At 39.8% G+C, this 20,548-nt stretch overlaps 2 long non-coding RNA genes across 2 annotated transcripts in view; both read right to left on the bottom strand.

Moving 5' to 3' along the window:
• The window catches only part of LOC143434092 (uncharacterized), a 92,366-nt gene that overhangs the window by 46,539 nt on the left and 25,279 nt on the right, over positions 1-20,548 (bottom strand). The gene's annotated exons all lie outside the window — the stretch shown is intronic.
• LOC143434215 (uncharacterized) lies at positions 4,945-9,052 on the bottom strand. Its single transcript, XR_013103554.1, has 3 exons — positions 8,931-9,052; positions 6,160-6,259; positions 4,945-5,386 (listed from the first exon to the last, which is right to left on the bottom strand). It is a non-coding gene; the product is annotated as an uncharacterized LOC143434215 (long non-coding RNA).

The raw sequence follows: 20,548 nt of genomic DNA, 5'->3' as shown, positions 1-20,548 counted from the left end.
TTTTTTATTATCTTTATCTCCAGGTTCCTTTTTTTAAATTTAATTTATTTTTTAAAATTTTTTATTGGTTATTTATTTATTTACATTTCAAATGTTATCCCCTTCCTGGTTTCCCCTCCTCAAGCCTCCTATTCACCTCTCCCACTGTTTCTATGAAGGTGCTCTCCAATCCACTCACCCATTCCTGCCTCATTGCCCCAGCATTCCCCTATCTATGCTGGGGCATCAATCCCTCATAGGACCAAGGGCATTCCCTCTCATTGATGCCAGATAAAGCCATCTTCTACTACATATGCAGCTGGTATCTTCAGGTTCTTTACAATCACAACTAAAATGATTCCTGAAGAGATGAGGAAAGGAATCCTCATAGTGTGATAAGGGCAATGACAAAGTAGACCCCAGCAATGACCAGAAAATAACTTCCATAAGAAGGTGAAAGCCATTAACTTTCTGCTTGGTACTACACTTGGGCACCTAATACCCTTTCACAAATCCTCAGAAAATGGCTTTTGAATGAGTGATGTTGATGAAGGTGATGATGTCTTTTGAACTCTCTGTGACATTCAGCCCAGAGGAAGTGACCCTTCCTCCTTGAGACAACGGATACAGGTCAAGCCATGAATTTCTCTCTGAGTCTTGCCAAAAGGAAGAGGATTTCCTTCCTTCCTGCGCTTTCTTCCCCTCCCATTGAGTGTCCACAAGCTGGGAGAAGGCACATAAACATATACATTGTGTTTGTGTGCCAGGCTCTGGGTTAATGGCCACATTTCCTGCCCTATGAAACTGTCAGACCCTCTGCTATTAAATGTCTCTCTGTCCCCAGAGTACAATTCCTTCACTGTCCCTTGAAGGGAGGAGGCTGCTTACAGGTTTCATTTTGTATTGTTAGCCTTTCGTTAGCTCCTTTCAACCTTTTCCCATAGTAGTTCATCAAAAGCAAAGGAGCAATGTTGGAAATATACAAAAAACTTAAAAAGCTATTTGGTGGCCTAACTACAATGTAGTTTTTGTTTTTGTTTGTTTTTAACCTCTCCTGTTGTGACAGAATCTAAGGAAATCTTAGCATGGTTTAGAAAAACAGACAGAAACCTTTTTGAATAAATAGAGTGCTACAATAATTCAGCCCTACCTTAACATATGGTTACTTACACACAGCTGTCAACTTCCAGTACTGAGCAGCTGAACACATCCTTGGGCTTGGCTTTAGGTAGAGTTTCATTTTAACTCACTACCCAAGTTAAAGCTGTAATGCAACCTGCTGTCTTTTTTTAAATGCCTCCAACAGACTTCATTGGACCACAGGACAAAAAGGGATGATGGAGAACCAAGGGTATAAACAGGTAGAATTATTACATATTAGCCAAAGACTTGTTTCCAAAGTGATATAAATTCTGAGCTTTGAAGCTACTAATGGACATGTTAGTTGTGGTTACTTATCCTGCTAACCTCACTGTTTTCTTGTTAGTTCAGATTCTCAGCATCTGTTTTTCTTTCCATGACGCTGTCTCGGCAAAGTGGGATGTCAATATGCTTCAAATGAAAGGAAAAGGTATATCAAACAGTTGAATGTCAAATATTCCTACGTCCTCTAGGAAATTCATAGCTTTTATGCAAGTTTCAGTAAAATATGCCCTGAAGAATATACATATATAGGTACATTTGTATATGTGTATATGGAAATATTTTGTGAGGATGTGGAAGTTTCACAGAAGGTCACTGAACTTCCTGCCTTCTGTCACTCATTTGTCTCCTGTTTCTTTTCTCCTGTCCAATCTCCATGGCCTCCTGTTCTTCTGCAACATCAAGTCTCATTGTGAAATCTGCTATCCATGGCTCCTACCTTTTGCAAGGCTCTGTATCTCCAGGGCATAGAGACTTGAGCGTGAAGTTAGAAAGCTTTCTTTATCAATCACAATGTTATCATCGTCACTATGATGTCTTTGTTTTCCAGCCTTTGTGTGTAGGGTGACTACAAACTGAGAAGAAGAAACAGAATGACAGAGGTGGAGTTGCTGTTGTTGATAAGTGGAAGAAGTAGAACTTGAATTTGTGCTTGTGATACTGAAACCTATTTTCTTTATGTTCTTCCACATCACAGTCAGGAACAGTACTGAGAAGGCTGGGGAGATTATTGAAATGATTTTATAAATAGTAAAATTAGTGGATGTCATTCTTGGCAGAGCTCAACACCATTGACTATAGATTCAGCAATATAATCTGATCCTTGCAGAGAGGAGATGGCTGTGACTGCTCTACCCTCAGCTTTTATGCTTAGTTTCACATTAATGCTGTATATAATAAATGACCACAAGCTTAGTGACTTATAAAACCAAAAATATTTTATCTTATAATTCTAAAGGTTAAACTTTCAAAATTAACTGGGCTAAAATCAAGACGTTAGCAAGAAAAAGAAAAAAATTTATAACTCATAAAATAAAAAAGAATTATACTGAGTCTAATATATTGTCATATTGAGAACAATTTAATTTTTACAGCTCTCTTGTCAGTTTTCATTATGGACTACAAGCATGCTTTGGAACATCTGTCATACACTGGCCATTGAGTTTGATACCAAGGGGACAAAGATAAGAAAATATTATCACTGTTTCCACAGATGTCATATACCAGCACCAAGAACCCTACAACAAGGTTATGCATGAGCATAGAAAACCCTTTTTATGAGGCTGTGTATGGATGCTTGATGCAAGGTGACATATTGGTAGTGTGTGTGCTCTGGCCACTGGCTTGTCTGCAATACTTTCATACATTTGTCCATTTTCCGTAACTGTAGCCATGAGAAAAACAAAGTCTTTGTCTTTGTATTGGTTTCTTTCACACAGCATCAAGCAAACTGAGTATACAGTTAACAGGTCACTATTGTGCAAGACATCAATGATGGTGTTAAGGCAACATCAAGGGGAGGAGGTAAAGGACAGTTGAGTGATTAGGGGAGAGTCTATGCTTTCAATCAAAATGAAACCTAGCACTTGATAAGATTTTATTGAAAGAATTTTCCAGTAACTGTACTAAAACATCAGAAACCTATAACCTATCCACAGGAGGCAGGTCTACACACACAGAGCCAGCTTCTGGGGCTACAGCATTCCTCGAGTCATGTTCACCTCAGTGGCACACAGAAGCCACACAATAGTGCTCTCCCCAATGATTCTTGTCTCTAATGATATGTAGGTGAGTTGGAAATATAGATTATTAACAACGCAGTAGGTTACTATTGGCTTATAACAACCACAAATGTAATATTGGCTTTATAACAACCACAAGTGTAAGTGTTTGACACGTGAGCTTTTTTTTTTTTTTTTTTTCCCCCCTTTTTAAAAACAGTACTACAGGTTTGGAGCTCTCATAGAGATAACTGAATTCTGTGTTCTGTGGATCCCAAAAGTTAAGTTGAGTGTCACCTGGTCTACAATCTCCTCTGGGGATAGGGAACAGTTTTTTTCAATAAGGAATGTAGTTCCTTGCCAAGGTAGGATTGAGCCCCCATCCTGTTGCTGGATGCAGGCCAGATTTACGCTCAATTTCTATATATTACTTCAGTTCCTTGCCAAGTGGCTTCCTCTGAAGGCTGTTCTCACGCTCAGATGTTCTGCTTATAGTCAGCGGGAAGCAATACTTAGAAGTCTGAACATAAGATGATAGAATCATTGTGAGTATCTTTGAATTCTCCCCACTACAATCGCCCACAAAAGGCATGAAGATTAGACAGATGGCATGTGTGTGTGTGTGTCCATTTTTTCTAAATAAAACCTTTCATGATACAGAATGCCCAATTACATCAGTTCACTAGATGTGTTGATAAAGACTAATGCTGAGTGTTCGTCCTAGGCCTATAATCATACTAAGAAATACTCACATCTGTCTGTTAATATATCTCACTTTTTCATTATTCTGGAGATAAAGTCCGGAACTGTACATACACATACATGTTAAACACATAACCTACCATGAAACTTCATTCCCAGCCTTCTCCTGGCTAATGTCTCCAAAACCCCTGTGAAGGATCAGACTATTCTTATTTCACAAATGCAGAAATTAAGTCACCAGAGGAAAGATGGGTAATTAGTTCAGCATTCCTAACTAGTCATTGGCAGAATGAGGCAGGAGCTCAGACAGATAACCCTTCAACCTGCCATCATGGAATGGGGAATCCATAAGTGTCTTTTCAGTCTCAGAAAAATGATATTATTTACAATTTTACTAAAATACACTCAACTAGCCTTTCTAATAATGCATGACTGCAATAACTAATCAACGATAGCATCACTGACTTGAGATTGCCAAAACAAGAAGGCCATCTTTTAATGAAATCAAAATTACACTTTCCACATATGAGAAAAGATAATTTCTCATATTTTGAAAATACAACCATTGTGATTTCATAAAACAAACTTCCAGCCTTCAAAGCATCTCTCAAACCTGTTCAGGAATTTTATTTGGCATCAACAGCAAATGAAGTTCTTTTTCAATATTTATTTATGTTGCGTATATGTGAGCATGTTTGTGCATGTACATGTGCGTGTGCGTGTGCACGTGTGTGTGTGTGTGTGTGTGTGTGTGTGTGTGTGCACTCAGCAGCACACATGTGGAAGTCAGAGGAAAATTTTCGAAATCAGTTTTCTCCTTCTACCACTTGTGTCTTGGTACCAGCTCAGGCTCTCAGGTTTGGTGTCAAGAAACTCTATTCACTGATGATCTATTTCAGCAGCTCCAAGTGAGACTCTTAAAGACCATCGTTTATTCAAGAGTTTCAGTTGATAGCAAAAACCAACAAAAACCAACCAACTAATAACAAAAGTAAACACAGAAAGGGATCATATACACCTCTCCACACGAGTTCTTTTTAATCAGATTGCGTGACCTATCACGAATATCACTTCAACTCTGTCACAAAGAAGAATGAAAATGAGTCTGTTGAGTTACATTTCAAGTTGTTAATCACATAGATTTCTATAAAAATGCCTTTTAAACTCTCAAAAGGGATCACATATGATTAATCTTTAGCTAAAATGGAAGAAAATAACATTCTTTTCTATTTTTGTTTCAATTCTGTTTGTATAATCATCAGAGTGATCTGTTCATTCAAGGAAAAGACAAGAGACACAGTTGGTGATTTGAAGATGACTATATTCAAACTAAGGGGACATGACTCACTTAGTGGTTTCCTAAAAACATATGCATCCTACTTTCCCTTCTCAGCTAGCTATGTGGACTTTGCCCACATTTATACATTATGGTGTTAAGGCAGTTTTCCATGGCACAAATGGACTATCACGGGCCTTTCATACAGAGCCACCAAATCTTGATCTGAATAGTGAGTTTTACTTTGTCAGATGAGTAGAGCTTGTCTACATGAGTAGAGTAATGTCTGGTAAGGAGAAAAACAGAAATTGTTTTGTAAAACATCACAGCATAACAGGCTGCATATTTACTGAAATAAAAGGTAACATGAATGCCATCATGCAAAACTAACTTTCAAAGAAAAGTGGTCCTTGACCAGAATGTCTCAGAAATTTCCTTAGTAAGTTTATAAATATAGTCTAGGTTATAAACAGGTTCACCCAAATCAAAACACAATTTTGAAGCATAGCTATCTACCGACCCGTAGAACAATGGCAGTTACTGCTTTTTATAGGCATTTAGAGACACTGTTTTACTACATGGGGGATTTCATCAGAGTCCAATTTTGCACAATTATGGTTCCTTTATATAAAAGTATTTCTAAGTTTTTAGTTATGAACTACTCACTCTATCTATTTTTTGGAAATTGTTATTTAACAATCAAACCTTGCTTTACTTTCTTCATATCTATTGTTGATGTTTTGGTATTATGCTTTGGAAGATGGTTTGTTCTCTTGTAAAATACAGGGATTATAATAGGGTGTTTCCTCAGAGGGAGATTGTGGACATTTAGAGAGTTCAGTTTCCCAGCTTCATATCTGTGACCTGAATTTAGTTTTTATCTATCTTATATCTCAAGGTTTTGGACCCATTCAAAATTGCTTTAACCTTTTCAAATTTATTTATTTGTACTTTACATCATGCTCTCTGCACCCCTCTCAGTCACTCCCTCCCACAATCCTCCCTAGCCCCTCCCCTTCTCCTCTGAGTAGGTGGGTAGCTCCATGGGTTTCCTCTTACCCTGACACTTCAAGTTTCTGTGAGGATATGTGCATCCTCTCCCACTGAGGTCAGACAAGGCAGCCCAAGTAGAAGAATGTATTCCAAAATTGCTTTAATTCTAAAGAAAATGAGAATCCTAGTCAAGTAGGGCTGAGCGTAAAAGATTATTATTTGCTTACATGACTAAGAACACCAGAGGCAATGGCTTCGGGTACAAGCTGAACCAGCAGGTTAATTATGTTTACGTTAGAAGTTATTTCTTTACATTTCTCATGAATTTGTTCCATGTTCCAGTTTTAGCCCCAGGCTAGAACTGCTAATGGCATCAGCTCGAGACCCACATCTCCTTCAACAAAAAGGCAGGTGTTAGCAGCCAACTCTTCTAGCCTCGTTTCCAAAGACCAGTCTGATTCAATGAGCAGTGACAAAAGTGTTCACTTTAAACCAATCATGATGCCAGAAAAATATCACCCCCAAAATAACCCGAGACAGAGACTCACACTGGGGATGGACCGAGTCCCATCCCACACAATGTATCTGGAACAAGGTATTTCCTTAGAGAACATTTGAGTATCAAGGAAGAGAATTAATGGAAATAATTGTTTCCTATCTAGAAGCCAGCTTGGGAGAATGTGTTGACTACTCTTGATGTGGGCTTGTCTAGGAAACCAAATTATGGCATGTTTATGAGAAGGTTTCCAGAGACATGAAGAAAGACGCCACCTCCAAACTGTGGATTTGTTGCACCCATCCTAAAGGCTAGGGACCCAAACCCAAATGTAAAGGGAGAAAGGTGAATTCAGCTGAGCATCGGCGTCAGCTGCCTTGTTTCTTGGATTAGAAAGAATACTATGAGAAGAGCTACTCAGTCTTGCTGCTGCTGGTCATCTGTCTGCTCTGATCCCCAAGCCTTCCCTGTCATGGTAGACTTAGACCAGTCGAAAGGAAACACTCCACCCTTAAATTTCTTTTGTATTTTGTCACAGCAAGGAGAAAGGTAAATAGTAATACAGATGCTACTTGTAAAATAGATCATCATCATTAAAACAGACAAACAAGCAAACAAACAAACAAAACCAACCAAGCCTGAACGTCATGCTTAAAACTGTTCCACCTTTTCTAAGAAAAAAAAGATTTTCCTTACTTTTATTTGACTTATTTGACTCAGTGTCAAGCTCTCAGAAAGGCTTAAGTCCATTGTTGATCTCCTTAAGGCTAAGAATGGGTTAATGACTGAAGGCACTGCATTTACTATAAATAATGTCTCATGTGTTCCCAGTAAAGTCCTGCTAGTGCATTCCCTCAATTTGCATCAACCCAGAGGCCAATGTGTAATTATTTAAATGAGATTTTTTTTTAAAAAGAGGACTGATTCTCCAAGGATTGACTCACAACCTATTGTCTTGTGGAGCCAGTAATAGCCTTAAGGAAAAAAAAAATCTTCCACTTACTGTGAAAGACTTCACTAAGTGAAAATAGAGTCTTCCGTCTGTAACAACAGGGCTCTGTCTTAGCGTCACTTATGAAATGAACTCCTTGCCTATGAGCTGATAAGCATCCCTCTTGCCATGGTATCAAGAGGGAATTCAGAGCTAACCTGGCATTTGGTATCCCAGAGACCCACGAACAGGTGCAAACCCTGTAAAGTCAAACATGTGAACTGCAAACACAACCTGTAAGTATACACAGGAACCATTTCCAAGCAAGCACACAGGAAGGGGTCTTGGCCCAAGAGCCAGGAGAGCTACCATTAAAACGGGTGCCAAATTCCTATCTTCTTTTAAGGCCTTGTGACTATATGCTCTTTCTTGTCTCTGAAAATGTGTCTTCTCTTTTATTCACCTTCAAGTCCAGGCTCATATGTCATTTCTTCCACCAGCTAGAATAGTTCACACTACCTTCTGAAGATTTCCTACGTAATTTCTACAGTATGCACCTGACATGCATTCTTTTTTTCTCTTCCCTCCCTCCTCCCCCTTTCTTCCTCCCTCTGTTCCTCCCTCCCTCTGTTCCTCCCTCCCTCCCTCCCTCCCTCCCTCCCTCCCTCCCTCCCTCCCTCCTTCTTCCTTCCTTCTTTTTTTTAGTATTTATTTTTTCTTTCTTTATTGGATATTTTATTTATTTATATTTCAGATGTCATCCCCTTTCCCCATTTCCCCTCCTTAGAACCCCCATCTACACTCTTTCTTTTTGCTTTTATAGCACTTCTTTCTTTTTCTTTTTTCTTTCTTCCTTCCTTCCTTCCTTCCTTCCTTCTTTTTTCCCTTTCTTTCTTTCTTTCCTCTTAAAGTCATATGCTTTCTTCACATGGAAAATGTTAAGCATATTTTTCTCACTTATTAAATATAAAGATAATAACCCTTTTAGAGTACCTATAAAGATCTATGAACCACAGCACAAATATTTAGCATTTAACAAATATTCAGCAAATGAAATTCGAGTCCAAAAAGTTAAAGTTGAAAAACAAATCTTTGTAGCATCAACAAAATGCAAGACTGCATGCAGCTTTGGAAGGGGCCACGTATACAACATTTATTGAAGAAATGAATTCCTTAGCCCTCAGTAGACTGTGATCATGTCCCAGGTGGGAATAGTGCTACTTTGCAGAGAGATTCTGGTGGTTCCTGGCTTCTTACTCATGTGGAATTTTTTTTTTAAGTACAGACTCCCACTAAGAGGATAATATCTTGTCACCCTTGGATGTGTCAAGGAGGATCTAAGTGGCAATCCTATAAGAGGGTTTTGGAGAGGCTTCCTGTGCTAACAGCAACATTTGATGGAATACTTACCTAGCTCTTTGACATCTACAAGCTCCTTGGGTGACTTTCTGGATGAGTTTCTCGTATTCTTCTTCTTCTTTTTTTTCATTCTACATCTTTTACCACTTAAGACTAGTTTTTTTTTTTCTTTTCTGGGTAGGAAAGGTAAATTAGTGTCAACATTTTGTTTTTCCACTAAAAGATGATGGCCCACAAGTTAGTAAAAAAAAAAAAAAGATTTATGTTTTAAAATATTTGGAAGCAAAATTGAAAATAATTCTAATGTTTTACTTCAGGATATGAATGATTCATGCGTCTAAGCAACTCACAAATTCTGTATGCATTTGAGCCTTTCTCCCCAAATATGGTATCACCATAAGCAGCACATTGAATCATTTCAGCCTTTGGGACAACAAGAATCATAGTGGAACACTATGAAAGGTGAAAAACACATATAAAATATCTTTTCCTTTCCTCTTTTTGCAATGAAGGTGGAAGCTAGTGATTCAAAGGAAATTTACGTAACACACTGGATGGTGTCTCTGGTACTCAGCTGTGCTGGATCGTTTCCAGCACAAGCTCAGAAAGCTTTGCTCCTGCTCTAAACAAGTTTCCACCTGCTCACTGGATGGCTTATTTTACCTGTTTGAGCACCTTTGCTTCTCCCTGTTTCTACCCATGGTACCAAAGAGAAACACAGACTAATTGACTCTGCCTGTTTCCTGGCAGCTTTATGGATGGGATTTAAAAGTAATAGACCATCTTCTTTCCTGGTTGGTTTGCAAAGCCAGAATGCTAAAGCTGGTACTGTTTTGTTTCTGGGGAGAAAGTCCTGTGTAGGCCCTCTCTTGTCATTGAAGGGAGGGAAGGTTATAACTGAGAGGTGAAAAGAAGCATCCCTCTGTGTGCCCAAGCTGTGTGCACCGTGCTTGTGTCTTCGTTTTTCCTTTGGTAGATAGAAAATAATACAGAAATATCAGAGCATTAGTGAGATTCAAATAAGATGTTTGCTTAAGTGACTCTCATTCACTAGGCACTCAATGAGCACTGGCTTCCTTCCCTGATTACATGTTCATTCTAGGGAGAAGGATCAGCCACAGCTGAATGCAAGAGATCTTGACTCTCCTATAGCAATGCAAGTGCAGAATCAACAATGGGAATGCCTGGGCAGCTAAGACACTTTCAGAGTGACCATCTTTGTAGCCTCTGCTCTCATAATTCTATTGATTTACCAAGTATATACAGACTTCAGTTTTCAGGGCTGGTTGTTAGACTCTGGAAGACATGATTGAGTGAGACATGATCACTTTCCTCAGAGGTCTCTTAGTATTGTGAGACACAGCTGTGTAAATACAATGACAACAGCCAACAGTCACAGAACACTCACTATGTGCCAGGCACTGTCCTATGTGCTCTGCATACACTAATTTATTTATTCTTTTCAGCAGCTATGTAATTTGATTGAATACACCAAAAATGTGTTGTGAAACATTCATGAACCCCAAAAGGACCACCAAGGAGCCAAATCTGATGCGATCACAATAGGGTCTCTTTATTCAAACTCAAGCTTGGGCTCCCCACCAACCCTGACTAAGCAGGAAGGTGGAGTCCTGAGCCTAGTTTTAGGCAAACATTTGTAGAGGCAAGAAGGGATTATCTAGCCTGGTACACATCTGATTGGGGGTCCATTGTGACCTTTAACATAATTGGCTGGTAATGGGAACCAAACCATGAACTTAACTTCTGCTTTTCCCCTGACTGGTAGTTGTTAGAAAGTGAATGGTCGGAGTTAGACTTGTAACCTGGGGGTACAGATTCATTTGGAGAATAACCTGAAAACTGGTAGACACAGGTCTTGTTGGGCGGTAGCCTGGAAACTGGTGCTAGATACCGGTCTGTTAGTTAACTTGAGTTCAACCTTAGGACAGGTTCACTAAGATGGAGTCTGAGCCCAAAAGATTTGGTCTCTCATTATCAGCTACTGTTTTGAGTCAGCAACAGGCTCAGAGAGTGTTATCCATGGTCACATAGCTAGGCAATGTGGTCTAGCTTTATAATCGTTTATTTTTTTCTTTGCCACGATGCTTAATTACCATGCTACATACAAGATAGCATATAGTCTAAGGTGAATATCCCAATGTCAAGAACTGTGGACAGAATGTTTGACAAAGCTAAAAGGACAGGAGACCTTAAATACATCTTTCAATGTTAGAATGTTTAAATTAAGTTATTTTAGCTTCCTTAAACACTATCTTCTGTGATGTATCATTTTAATCCAAGGCCTTGCTGGTCTCTAAAGAGGTTGAGGAACTGGAAGCCAACCCATGCTGTTGATTGCAGAGATTTCCCTTTTCTTCCTCCAAATACCATTTGAAAATTTGAGCAGCCAAGGAGCAGCTCTCTTACTCCATGAGACACTGCAACAAAATGTTGCCTGTGAGCAAGGAAAAGTCAGTACCACTGGGTTTGCTGCTTGCTGACTCTGAGCCATTCATGGACCCTAAACTTTCTAGATCATCGAAGGGCTAGATGAGGAAAGGTCTCAAGTGATGATGTCTACTGAGGATAGCTTGTGGCTACTGGTAACATATCTCTTGGCAAATAGAAGGGACTCCATTGGTCATTGGGTTTTCCATTCATACAACCATCAGAAAGAAGTGAGAGACAGGATCCAGATCTGTCCACGTGACCTCAGCTCTGCTGTGCTGTGACTAGCTACTCCCTAGCCTGGGTTTCCAATTGCATCTGTAGTCTGTGGCTGTTTTTCCTACCTGGAAGCTATGACCTTTTGTTGGAGATAAGAGCATCCACTTCTGCCACTCCTTCGACTATCAGGAATTCATGATGGCATCTACATCAAAGGCCTAAGGAGTGTGCTCAGGAGAGTATTTGCCTACAAGCTGTTTCAGACTGTACCTGGGAGGGTAATCTTTTCATCCTTGCTGTGCCTTCCTTAGAAGCCTATCAAACAACTCCTGGCCTTTTCCTACTCCCTTTTATCACCCCCTGGAACAAAGTTGGGACTTGTGCAATGACGGGGTGCTTTTCTGTGGGAACAATAATCTCATTTCAATATGTGTGGGCGGGTAGATTATACATTATGGGCTTGGAGCTCAGTTGTAGGACTAGGGAGGGACTCAGTTAAATAGTTGTATGATTAACAAGCTGCTGGATTTTTATGATTGTGGGGAAAAAAAAAGGCTGCTGTGGGAATAATCGGTTCAGATGGAGAATGATTCACCCCAAGGTATTCTGTAGGTTGTAAGGTGGGAGTGGAGACAGGCAAGGAAGTGACCCCCTCACATGCTTGAAAACAAGGTAAAGGTTATTTTTTTCAGAGGCATTTGAATGTGCTGTCTCCACTCCTTTCCTCTTTTCTTCTTCCCTTCCTTCTTGTCTTTTGAAAAGCTTCTCTACCTCCTTGGGGGGGGGATCTGAATTGGGGGAATCTGAATTACAGAGGAAAAATGCTCTGTAATAGGTAATGCTTCCTTATATCAGCATGCTATTAGTAGTAAGCTATTAGTTACACAGAATGGCTAGAGTAAGGAATTGGACATCTGCTGCCGGGACAGCACATTTTTTTCATGAATCAAATCGCCTGTTTTGAATTTACTCATCGTTGTGGAAAGTATACATTGGACTCAATAACTTTCCATGTTTCCTCTGGGTTTGTCTACTCACTGACAGTTTGTTGGGACCTGACACACTACTGTAGGGCTGCAGGTCTGTCAACAAACTCTTGGTTCCTGCCTGTGTTTTGAACCAATGGAGAAAAGGACATGGATATTAGGCAGATAGAGACAAGACTGTCACCACCTTTGTAGAGAAACACTGCTAAGGGTCAAGATTCCAGGGAACATCAGTCATGGCTTTCCTGAGGCCCCAAACTTAAAATGAGCAACTTGTTGATCCATTCTCCAAGGCAGTTCAAACAAATGTGTTTCCCACTTGCTGCTGCTGATTAGAGTCTCCTTCTCTGGGAGGCTTGCAGTACAGAATCACAATTCATGCTATATCTTTTGCTTTCAGGGCTACTCAAAAGACTCCCAAATGAACAGCGTGTGTGAATAAGGTTAGATACTGCTTCCAAATGCGTTAGCAGCTAACTCATCCCCTTCCAAATAAGAGTCATGAGCCACAGTGCAGAAATAAGAAATATAGAGAATAAGTGCAGTAGAGCCAATAGCCACTTTTCTAACAGCTGTTGCCTATGCACACACCTTAGTCTACTTGGTTGTTAGATCAAGGCCATAAGGACTCATCTGGCCAATGGTCTTCAGCAGAAGCCAAATGCATGATAAATTAAAATTTTCTTCTGTTCCCCTCTATCTACCATGATGACTCTGGAGGATATATGTTGTAGATGGCATAATTACAAGACAATGGAAAGCATGCTGAAGCTGAAAAATATACTCTGTATGAGTAATATGTCAATTGTATGTCTTTAAGCCATTGAGATTCAAAGGAGTTTTTTATCGTTGTGATGGAAACAGAACCTGTCCTTTTCTGACTAAAAATATTTCTCCTTCTTCAAATCAAGGACTGGGCCAGCTGTGAAAAGGAAAATAATTTTTGTGTTCAAGAACACTTGGTCTAATGGGGGAAGACAGAAAACACACAGGGAAGGATAATTATTATCTCTGTTAAGAAGTCTGAAATGCAGAAAGCAGTTCTTGGAGGAACACCTTGAAATGTGTGGCAGAATAAACATCACTTATAAAAGACATTGTAGCTAACATAAAATGATGTGTTTAAGTAAATGGTGATAGATCTTTCACACGATGAAGCCAGACTCTTCTCACGGGAGAGCTTTCCTCATAAAGAGTGCACGTATACGATCTAATTCATAAAATGTTTCTTCTACTCTTCACGATTCGCTAAGAAAGTTTATGGCTCTCCTCTTCCTGTTGTGGTTTCTTATAAAAAAAAGTAAAGCTTTGATTTGGATTTGACAGACAGGTACCTACAATATTAAGTATGACATCCAGACTCCACAAAACCCCATCATCACTTAATTATGTTCTCCCTCATCCCCACCCTGATTGACATGTCCTGTCTGGTTAAACATCATTGATCTGGAATGTACATTTGAGCTCTCAGAATTGTAATCTTTGTCACCATTGTCGATAGAGAATCAATAGTTTCATTCTTTAACCAGTATAATATGCATATTCCTTTTAAAGCAAATATATAGGCTTGTCTTTGTGACCTAGTTGTGCTAGTTGATTATTTGGGGGGGGGGGATCTGTGCAGGATTCATTGCCTTTTATTTTGGTGATATTATCTTATTTTCCATTAGGGCATCTTCAAATCCCTACTCTCCATCCACCTCTAAGTTATATATGAGTCACAGATCCATACTATGGAGACTTGCCCTCTTCACAATAAGTAATTCAAAACAGAGGTTGTGACCCAACCTAGTTCACTAACGGTTAGGTTTTAATCCTATGGGAGAATCTGGTGGCTTTAATTTTGAATGGAGAGGAAATAAACTATCTTTTCCATTGGCTATCAATCTAGGAGAACACAGACCTGTAGCTACTAGCTTCCGTGTGACTTGTCTTGGAATAGCAACATTAAAGAGAGCAGTGCCGCTTCAAGCCTGGATGAATCCATCACTCATGCCAACTTCCTTTTGGCCCCATGCCAACATGAGCTGTCTTTTCTATGGTTTGCAATGAAAGAAAATCATCTAATTAATAAAACAAAGAAGCCAATGTACCTACTATCAATTATTTCACTGATTTGAAGCCTTTCTCTACTTTCTACAAATTCCTGAATGCTTCAGAGTAGTTGTAGTAATTGTCTTGGGAAGGAACTCATCTAATTTTTTCCTCAATGCAAAGCATATTTATTGAACGTAAAGAATAATTCTTAGTTATATAATTAAATAGTTCTATTCAAAGTATGAAATGGAGAATGATGGAAATATTTAAAAAACAGATTTAAAAACATACAAAAGCCAGGTAAATACAAAACTAAAAGGCAAAATTTTCTGTTTGAAAGTCCTTTTCTTAGTAAGAACTTATACAAGTGTTAACTGTTTTGTTCTTTGTGTAAACTTGAGAGTCATCATGCATAGCGAACTTATTAGCTCTTTTCCTAAGGTAATGCCATCTTGGGGAGTAGTTATGAATTTAGAAGGCCCAAGGGAGATTAAACAATCCAAAATGGATCAATAGGTCAAGTTTACCTCAAATGATCCATAGGTTTCTATTAATATTTTCTCTCATCTCTAGAAGAAAGTGAAGAAGGGGGAATGTAAAAAAAGAAGGAAGAAAAGAAGGGAGCGATGGGGAGATAAAAGAAGGATGGAATGGAAGTAGAGAGGAAGAGAAAAAAGAAGAAAGGGAGGGAGAGAAAATGATTAAATGTATTATTAAAAGCTAATTGTCACTCTAAGCTTCTGAAGTAAATGTTATTTCAAGTTTATGAATGGAACCAGAGGCCCCAAGAGAGCAGTAATTAATCTTAATTTTGTATATTGAGATGCTTTCTATGTGCTTGTGAGTTGCTTGTTTTTCACAGCAACCCAATGACAACCTTCTCTTCAGTTTATAGGTGAGAAAATAGGAACCAAAGGAGGTGGAGTAATGCATCCAAGCTCACACATCCGGGTAGCCCTCTTCTCAAACCCATGTCTTAAACCATTAAACCTTCTTGCCCCTATGACCAAGGGATTTGTGCAGTTCATTTCCTTGAGCTTTCAAAACTCATTAGTAGTTATAACTGCCATGTTCCCCCAGTGCAGATAATACAATTACATTGTTATTTCCAGAAGAAAAAAAAATCAGTGAAGAATAAAGACAGTACACCTAGCTAAAAAAACAAAGTCTGGTAGTATGTTAATAAACTTTTGGGAATGATTCCCAGAGCCGTGCCTTGTAACTAATCTACCCAGAGAATGATTGACCCTTGCATGTCCAGTGTGGTATTGAAACAGGAGAAATCATAGTTTCCCTTCTGGGCTCTTACTCTATTAGAAGATAATTTATGAACAGACTCAAAAGAAAATTAAAATACAACTTTATTATATTTTATAAGAAAAACAACTTCAGGGAAGGTAACCTATAAATCTTAGCAGCTGCTCGAAGGAGGAGAACAGAGGTGAGAAAAAGAAAAGGGCCATGTTGTTTAAGCAGCCGTGGAGCTCAGATGCATGGTAGGTAAGCAGACAAGTGGTGGTCGTGGTGGGGGCTTTAGAAAAAGAGTAAAGTTGTATAAAGTATCAGAAAAAGAACACTTGGATTCTGGCCAGCATCCAAAAGAAAGAGAAAAAAGAAAAATAAGAACAGACAAAGTTTCCTGAGGTTTGGAAGACACATTCCAACCTCATGGCTTCACATCTCATGGAGACTGAGCTTGGGGGGGGGGGGGCAAAATAGAAATATTCCATCCAAAAAAAAAGAAAGAAAAAGAAAAAAAAGCCAGTATTCAATTAAAAGAATAGTTGTTCTACTCATTTCTTTAGCTTGGCCTAAGGTAAACTCACCTTCCTAGGGGCAGCCTCTTGGCCAGCTGATTAGTGTGGCTCAACTGAAATGTTAGGTCTCCTCCCCCCACCCCCCGGGCCATAGACCCTGTTCTCTTGACCACAAGATTTCTTCCTTCCTTTCTTCCTTCCTTCCTTCCTTCCTTCCTTCCTTCCTTCCTTCCTTCCTTCTTTCCTTCCTTCCTCCCTTCCTTCCTTCCTTCCTTCTTTCCTTCTCTTCTTCTTTCCTACCATTCTTCTTTTCCTTTTTCTTCCTCCTCCTCTCTTCCTCCTCCTCCTCCTCCTCCTCCTCCTCCTCCTCCTCCTCCTCCTCCTCCTCCTCCTCCTCCTCCTCCTCCTCCTCCTCTTCTTCTTCTTCTTCTTCTTCTTCTTCTTCTTCTTCTTCTTCTTCTTCTTCTTCTCCTCTTCTCTTCTTCTTCTTCCTCTCCCTTCTTCTTCTTCCTTCTTAGTGTTCCTTCATTGCTCCTCTAACACTCTGAGCCTGTAGCTGCCATGCTTACTAAGGACTTCAGAACCAGGCTATGTCTGCATTAAGTTAGTTCTAATGTATATATTCTCTGCATCTTGATTAGTTTCTCATGAACTTCATTGCCCACCTGTCCCCAGTATGTATCTCCTAGTGTAGACCTAATGAACTATTACCAGCCAGATGTTCTCCTGAAAGAAGAGAAATGGATTTTCAGGCACCCAGATGTTCTATTGAAAATAGATTCTATATTAGAATGGAATGGTGAGATTCACACTGTGAGGAATTATTATAATGCAAATGTGAGGTTCACATGCACAGCTAATGTCTACTACCATGGTAGAACTGAAAGTTAGTCTTAGATTAAGCCGATACTGGGCTACTTGGAACTCAACATGTTATTCCATGCTACGACATGCCCAAGTCTTACAAATAGGATAGGTTCTTAGAAGATATATGATATGTCACATGCCTCAGGATTCAGGAAGGAATAGCTGATTCTAGACCCGAACTCATCATCCAACAATGTATATTTGACTTACATGCACAGGATAATTTCAACCTGAACAATTGGAATGAATATTTGAGGTGGATCCTGAAAGACACCCTTACCTACTCCTTTTAGGTTCAGAGCTGATCCAAGACTCAGTTTTTGGATTTGTTATTGTGTGAGCCTCTCACTTATATTTAAACCGAGAGCTTCAAGAGCAAAAGACATGGTCTCTCCATCTTTGAATCTAAGGCAGAGCCTGGTTCATCGTGCAGACTCAATGACAGATGGAGGTGCTCTTTTGAGTCTATATTGCTACTAAAGAGCTACATTCTTAGTCAACTCTGGGGGTTAGTATGTGGAGCTATTAAAAAAAAAAACCCACAACCCAGTAAACCTCAATCTATTCCCACACTGCCACTCCATGTCCTATAGTAAATTTCACCTCTCTCCTGCCACTAGTGAAGTCATTACTGACACAATCTCTACTTTGCTTTCCTCGGCAAGGCACTCAAAACCAACACACAGTACACAAATAACTACAGTCCTCCCTCCCTCTGGAAATTCCCTAAGCTCTCCTCCTTGTAACTCTTTATACCTTAAAATTGTAACCAGCACAATCACTGGACATTTTGCGGTGATCTCAGTTGTCTGTTCCTACACCTTCTCATATTCCAAGAAAACTCACAGTTCTTCAACAACTACCCCACCAATCACATTAAATACCAAACTACTGCTCAACAAATCCTGTTATTTTGGAATAATTCAGTTGTCTCATCATGGCATCTACTTGCTGTTCCTCAGTTGGGTTTCCTATCTCGTTGTCTGCCCCACATCCCATAAAAAATGCACCTGCAGAAAAATTCTCATGTCCTCCTTGACCACACCACAGTCCACAAACTGGAACAATGTTCTCCCTCAGAGATGCTATTCTCATTCCCATGAAGAGTTCCCAACCAACCTCTCTCCACTGTAGATCCTCTTGCCACTTGAGATTCTTCACCAAGCAACAATCACCCTCCACAAGCATCCTCAGACTACCCAAGACACTACAATCTTCTTTCACCCCACCCCACAATCCACATTCATTCTCTCCCTTGCCATAGCCACATCTTAATCCCCAGTAATTTCTAGTTTCTTCTCCCACTGTGCCTTAGCCTCCACAGACAGTCCCATCCTTGGCTCTTCCATCTTCTTTGAATTCCATTTTATGCCTGCCTCTTCTCTCCAAACCATCCACATTCCAAAAAAAAAAAAAAAAAAAAAACAAAAACAAAAAAACAAAAAAACAAAAAAAAACAAAACAAAAAAAAACCCCTCAATCTAGTCATCTTCATCTTCCTTTAGTAGTCCCTCCAGAGTAAGTGTAATTCTCTTTGGAGTCTCACAGTTATCCTTAATCTTTTTATAAAGACATTCCATTTTATAAGATGCATCTGACCATAATGTGCACCGTTTACATTGTGTTTGTTCCATTTTTGTTGATGTGATAGAATACTAAGCCCACACCAACTTGTGGATGAAAGTTCTTTTGGGCTGATGGGTCCAGAGGAGGACAAGTTCACTGTGAGAGAGGGACATGGTAGCAATCAGAAGATATGGTGGTTACAGTAGAAAGTTGAGAGCCCAGACTTTGAACCAACAAACATAAGGCAGAGGGACAGTTCTGAGAATGGAATGAGGTTTTGAAACTTCAAAGCCTACCCCTCAGTGCTTCCAGAGGTGCACTTGCTTCAGCAAGACCTCCGAAACAGCCTTACCAAGTGGAATCTAAGTGGTCAAATACATGACTCTATGGAGGACAGTATCATTCAATTAACAAAACATTATATTCTATAGTACAACCAACCTACATGGCAAATCATACTATTTTCTTCTTACAACCTAATTACGCTGAGCAGTAACAGCTAATCTCAAATGGGACAAGGCCTCACTACACCAATCAACTAATTCTTTTTCATCTTCTTTACAACTAATTCACACTCCACTTTGTCTCCCAAGGAATCCATCTCCAAACTCATTCCAAACTAAAGCCCATTCTCTCATCCACACAATCATGTCACACTCCACAATATTCTCTAGTGACTCCTGTTCTCCAATATCCTCTTCAAATGCATGATGTTAAATCTAAGTATTTTCTAAGAACAAAAAAGCTAGCTTAAATGTGTGAGCAAATGTCTAGTCTGTCTGGTTTCACACATTCTATACCTGGAGGAACTGGAGTAAAGATTACATTGAACCTTGCTGAGGCAAGGCTTGGTGATATTCTCCATATTTTAGAGAACCTGAGAGAAAGATCACCTTAATTCATGTGAAGACTTTTAAAAATTAACCTACATGTTAAGCTACTTCAAGCTACAATTTCTATTTCATTCGGTAGCCCAAAAGCTTGAAATAGCCAAGATTCAACTCACAGACCACATGAAACTCATGAAGAAGGAAGACCAACTGTGGGTGCCTCGGTCCTACTTAGAAGGAGTAACAAAATACTCAAGGGGGCAAATATGGAGACAAGGTGTGGGACAGAAACTGAAGGGGGGGCTGACTGGAGACCATTCCACCTAAGTACCCATCCCATGTGCAGTCACCAAAGGTGGACACTGATGTGTATGTCAGGAAGTGCATGCTGACAAGAGGCTGATATAGCTGTCTCCTCAGAGGTCTGCCAGAGTCTGACATATTCAGAGGCGGATGCTCACAACTAACCATTGATCTGATCAAGGGGTTCCTAATGGAGGAGTTAGAGAGAAGACTGAAGGAGCTGAAAGGGTTTGTGGCCCCATAAGGAGAGCCACAATACCAGCCAACCAGAGCTCCCCAGGGTCTAAACCACCAGCCTGGGAGCACATAGGGAGGGACCCATGACTCCAGCTGTATATGTACATGGAGGATGGCCTTGTTGGGCATAGGTAGGAGAGGAAATCCTTGGTCCCATGAAGGCTGGACACCGAGTATGGGGGGATTCGAGGGTGGAGAGGTGGGAGTGGGGGGGGTAGGTGGGGGCACATTCTTATAGAAGCAGGAGGAGGGGGGATGGGAGAGGGGGTTCCTGGGTGGGGGGTAATGGGGTAAGGGGATAAAATCTGAATAGTAAATATAATATCCAATAAAAAATAAATATTAAAAGAAGTTTTGAATAATAATTTGTATATATTCAATTAAAACTGGGGCTATCTAGGGCTAAAACAGGTCATAAT

The sequence above is a fragment of the Arvicanthis niloticus genome, chromosome 13 (assembly GCF_011762505.2).
Source record: "Arvicanthis niloticus isolate mArvNil1 chromosome 13, mArvNil1.pat.X, whole genome shotgun sequence".
Classification (NCBI taxonomy): Eukaryota; Metazoa; Chordata; class Mammalia; order Rodentia; family Muridae; genus Arvicanthis; species Arvicanthis niloticus.
Note: the sequence above shows the minus strand (reverse complement) of the source record. Positions and strands in the feature narration are given on the sequence as shown.